Consider the following 5,000-nt stretch of genomic DNA (forward strand, 5'->3'; position numbering starts at 1 on the left):
GTGTTGTGTTTTGTGGTGGATGGAAAGTCAGTATTCTTCGGTTTGAATGTGTCCGTCTCTGGCCACTCATCCTGGTGAATTTGGGAGGAAGGAGGAGAGGAGGAGGAAAAGAGAAAATGGAACGCTAGAGGAAAGAGAGGGGAGCCGAGATAGAGAGCATAGATAGTTGGGTCGTTTTGTTAGCGAGCAAGAGGTGAGAGACAATGGCAGAGGGAGTAAGAAAGAGAGAGGGGGAGAGAGAGTTAAGAAAAGAGATCGGGATCAGAGGCGGCCGGGACGCAAAGAGAGAGAGAGAGGATAAGAGAGAGAGAGGAGAGCTAGATAAGAAAGAGGAGGAGAGAGAGAGAGGAGATAGAGATAAGAGAGAGAGAGAGAAAGAAGAGAGGAGAGTAGATAGAAGGATGAGAGGAGAGAGAGAGAAAGAGTAGGAGGCTAGACATAGAGAGAAGAGAGAGAAAGAGAGGAGAGTCTGAGATAAGAGAGAGAGAAGAGAAGAGAGAGAAGGAGAAGGAGAGCTGATAAAGCGACGATCAGAGAGAGAGAGGCGGTAGATAAAGAGAGAGAGATAAAGAGAGGAGAGCTAGATAAAGAGAGAAAGAGAGGAGAGCTAGATAAAGAGAGAGAGATAAAGAGAGGAGAGCTAGATAAAGAGAGAGAGATAAAGAGAGGAGAGCTAGATAAAGAGAGAGAGAGTGGAGTGACTCCAGTCACCCAAGTCATAGTCTGGTCTCTCTGCTACTGCATGACAAGCGGTACCAGAGCACCAAGTCTAGGTCCAAAGGCTCCTTAACAGCTTCTACCCCCAGGCCATAAGACTGCTGAACAATTCATCAAATGGCTACCCAGACCCGTCTTTTACACTGCTGCTACTCTCTGTTTATTATCTATGCATAGTCATTTTACCCCTACCTACATGTACATATTACCTCAATGACCTGGACTAACCTGTACTCCCGCACATTGACTCGGTACCTCCTGTATATAGCCTCGTTATTGTTATTTTATTGTGTTACTTTTTTACCTTTAGTTTATTTAGTAAAACATTTTTAATCTCTTATTTTTTTAACTGCATTGTTGGTTAAGGGCTCGTAAGTAAGCATTTCACTGTATGGTCTACACACCTGTTGTATTCGGCACATGTGACAAATACAATCGGATTTGATTCGATTTCACTTTAATATTTATTTCTCTTTTTTCATATTGAAGGAATGGGATGTGAATTTCTTGAACTGTCTTGTCAACTATTGTATTGAGTTAATACAGTGATATTTACATTCATATTGTCTTTGTCTCTCTGTGGACAGGATTTTGATGACTTCATCTTTGCGTTCTTTGCGGTGGAGATGGTCATCAAGATGGTGGCGCTGGGCATCTTCGGCAAGAAGTGTTATCTAGGAGACACCTGGAACAGACTCGACTTCTTCATCGTGCTGGCCGGGTGAGTCGCACTCTCACACTCACACAGGGACGGAGGGAGTCCGTAGCCAGAACATGCTGTGAATCACGACAACGACAGAGAGAGAGAGAGAGCCTACATACAGTCTGTCTGGATAACATGGGGCTTAGTGTGTGTGTGGGTGTGCATCCCTTTGTTTCACATTGTTGCAGTGTCTGCAAAAACGCCAACCCTGTCTCCCTCACAAGAACCCACAGCCAAACTCAGACAATAGTAACCAAGGTAACGGGTTGTCGGGTATACACCTCCTGGCAACGGTTGCTAGTTCCGTTTAGGAGTGTTCTGAGGTAGTGTCTGTTTCTGAAAAGGAAAGTAATTATAATCACTGCCAAAGAGCATTTCTCAGCACACTGTGTATCTGTGTATCTGTGTGTTTGTTTGTGTGTGTGTGTGTGTGTGTATGTGTGCGTGTATGTTAGCAGGCTTGATAATGAAGTGCACACATCAGCTTGATTTCACTCAGTGTTTGATTGATCAGAGTAAGTCAGTCTTGTGCCATTCATTGATTTAACGTTCATTTTACCAAGCTTCTCTTTTAGTATTTTCTTTGGCATCACAGTCTGTGAAGCCCATTGATGTGTCAACTTCATATTATAAATGGTATAGGGGATGTAAAGTGAAGGTTTAAGGGTTAAAAAGGGTGAGGAGGGGGTGAGGGCTGAGGAGGAGAGTGGGAAGATGATTTGGGATGAAGGGGTTGATTAGGAGACAAAATAGTGTGAAAAGCAAGACGAGGATGTTAGAAAAGAGAAGGATGATACTTCTCTAGTTTAGTGCAGGGTGACAGGGGGCACTGGAGTGAGGCCAGCTCTCTCCACCTCTCTCCAGCCATCTCCAGCTCTCTCCATCTCTCTCCATCTCTCTCCACCTCTCTCCATCTCTCTCCACCTCTCTCCAGCCATCTCCACCTCTCTCCATCTCTCTCTATCTCTCTCCAGACATCTCCATCTCTCTCCATCCCTTTCAACGCTCTCTCCATCTCTCTCCACCTCCTCCAGCCATCTCCACCTCTCTCCACCATCTCCACCTCTCTCCATCTCTCTCCATCTCACTCCATCCATTCCACTCTCTTCACCTCTCTCCAGCCATCTCACTTCTCCATCTCTCTCCAGCCATCTCCATCTCTCTCATCTCTCTCCAGCTCTCTCCAGCTCTCTTCACTCTCTCTCCATCTCCACCTCTTCTCCAGCCCATCTCACCTCTCTCCATCTCTCTCCATCCAATCTCCATCTCTCTCCAGCCATTTCTCCACCTCTCTCCACCTCATCCAGCCATCTCCCACTCTCTCCAATCTTCTCTCCCATCTCTCTCCAGCCATCTCCATCTCTCTCCACCATTCTCCATCTCTCTCCATCTCTCTCCACCTCTCTCTCCAGCCATCTCTATCTCTCTTTTTCTCTCTCACCTCTCTCTCACCCTCTCCCCACCTCTCTCCACTCTCTCCAGCTCTCCCAGCTCTCTCCACCTCACTCCACCCTCCTCCACCTCTCTCCACCCTCTCCACCTCTCTCCAGCACTCCACCTTCTCCATCTCTCTCCATCTCTCTCCAGCTCTCTCCATCACTCTCCACCTTCTCACCTCTTTCCACCTCTTTCCACCTCTCTTCACCTCTCTCCACCTCTCTCCACCTCTCTCCACCCGCTTCCTCCCTCTCTCTCTCTTTTCCCTCCTCTTCAGATGAGTTTTGTAGATCCCAAGTCAATAGTGTAATGATTCTCAGGTAGTCTCAGACAGAGAGACACTTCCAACATCGATTCTGTCACCACAGTGGAGTAGAGGCTTTCCTCTGCTAGGGGAAGATACTACTGAGGAGGAAGAAATTAGAGATGGAAGGAGGAAGGAAGAAAAGAGCAGGAGGCAGAAGGACAATTTAGAAGGCAAACAATGTGTCCACAATATCAACATTACGTACAGCCACTACACATACATTACAATATGTCATAGTCATATGGTCAAAGGTTGTAGAGGGTAATGATACAGATACTATGGTAACCACTCTACATAAGTTTGTTAAAGGTTCCTTGAAAAAAACAGATATCATTGACCTCCTACCATAAATACAATCACTGAATAGACAGAGAGCTGCATAGAGAGAGAAAAACAGGAAACAGAGAGAGGCAAGAGAGAAGCAAACACAATCCTCATCACTACCCTCTCTCTCATTTTCTCTCTCTTTTCCCTCTCCTTTCTTCCCTCTATCTCCTCCCTTTCTCTCTCTCTCTCTCTCTCCCTTCCCTCTCCCCTCTCTCCCTCTCCCCTCCCTCTCCTCTCTCTTTCCCTCTCTCCTTTCTCTCTCTTCTCTACCTCTCCATCTCTCTCTCCCTCTCTCTTTTCTCTCTCCCTTCTCTCTCTCCCTTCTCTCTATCTCTCTCTCTCTCTCTTCCCCTTCTCTCTCTCCCTCTCTCTCTCTCTCTCTCTCTCTCCCTTTCTCTCTCTCCCCTTTCAATTCAATTCAATTCAATTCAAGGGCTTATTGGCATGGGAAACATGTGTTAACATTGCCAAAGCATGAGGTAGATATTATACAAAAGTGAAATAAACAATACAATTAACAGTAAACATTACAACATACAAAGTTTCAAAACAATAAAGACATTACAAATGTTATATTATATATATACAGTGTTGTAACAATGTACAAATGGTTAAAGCACACAAGTTAAAATAAATAAGCATAAATATGGTTGATTTACAATGGTGTTTGTCTTCACTGGTTGCCTTTTCTTGTGTCAACAGGTCAAATCTTGCTGCTGATGGCACACTGTGGAATTTCTCCCAGTAGATATGGGAGTTTATCAAAATGGATTTGTTTTCAAATTCTTTGGGATCTGTGTAATCTGAGGAAATATGTCTCTCTAATATGGTCATACATTGGCAGGAGTTAGGAAGTGCAGCTCAGTTTCCACCTCATTTTGTGGCAGTGTGCACATAGCCTGTCTTCTCTTGAGCCATGTCTGCCTACCGCGGTTCTCAATAGCAAGGCTATGCTCACTGAGTCTGTACATAGTCAAAAGCTTTCCTTAATTTGGGTCAGTCACAGTGGTCAGGTATTCTGCCACTGTGTACTCTCTGTTTAGGGCCAAATAGCATTCTAGTTCCTCTTTTTTTGTTAATTCTTTCCAATGTGTCAATAATTATCTTTTTGTTTTCTCATGATTTGTTGGGTCTAATGTGCTGTTGTCCTGGGCTCTGTGGGGTGTTGTGTTTGTGAACAGAGCCCTAGGACCAGCTTGCTTAGGGGACTCTTCTCCAGGTTCATCTCTCTGTAGTGATGGCTTTGTTATGGAAGGTTTGGGAATCGCTTCCTTTTAGGTGGTTGTAGAATTTAACGGCTCTTTTCTGGATTTTGATAATTATGTTATCGGCCTAATTCTGCTCTGCATGCATTATTTGTTTCTACGTTGTACACGGAGGATATTTTTGCAGAATTCTGCATGCAGAGTCTCAATTGGTGTTGTCCCATTTTGTGAAAATCTTGGTTGGTGAGCGGACCCCAGACTCACAACCATAAAGGGCATGGGCTCTATGACTGATTCAAGTATT

General features: G+C 44.8%; 1 pseudogene; it reads left to right on the forward strand.

Moving 5' to 3' along the window:
• LOC112071306 (voltage-dependent T-type calcium channel subunit alpha-1G-like) overlaps positions 1 to 5,000 on the forward strand; it is a 236,375-nt pseudogene that overhangs the window by 39,959 nt on the left and 191,416 nt on the right.

Source organism: Salvelinus sp. IW2-2015, unplaced genomic scaffold (assembly GCF_002910315.2).
Source record: "Salvelinus sp. IW2-2015 unplaced genomic scaffold, ASM291031v2 Un_scaffold1573, whole genome shotgun sequence".
Taxonomy (NCBI): domain Eukaryota; kingdom Metazoa; phylum Chordata; class Actinopteri; order Salmoniformes; family Salmonidae; genus Salvelinus; species Salvelinus sp. IW2-2015.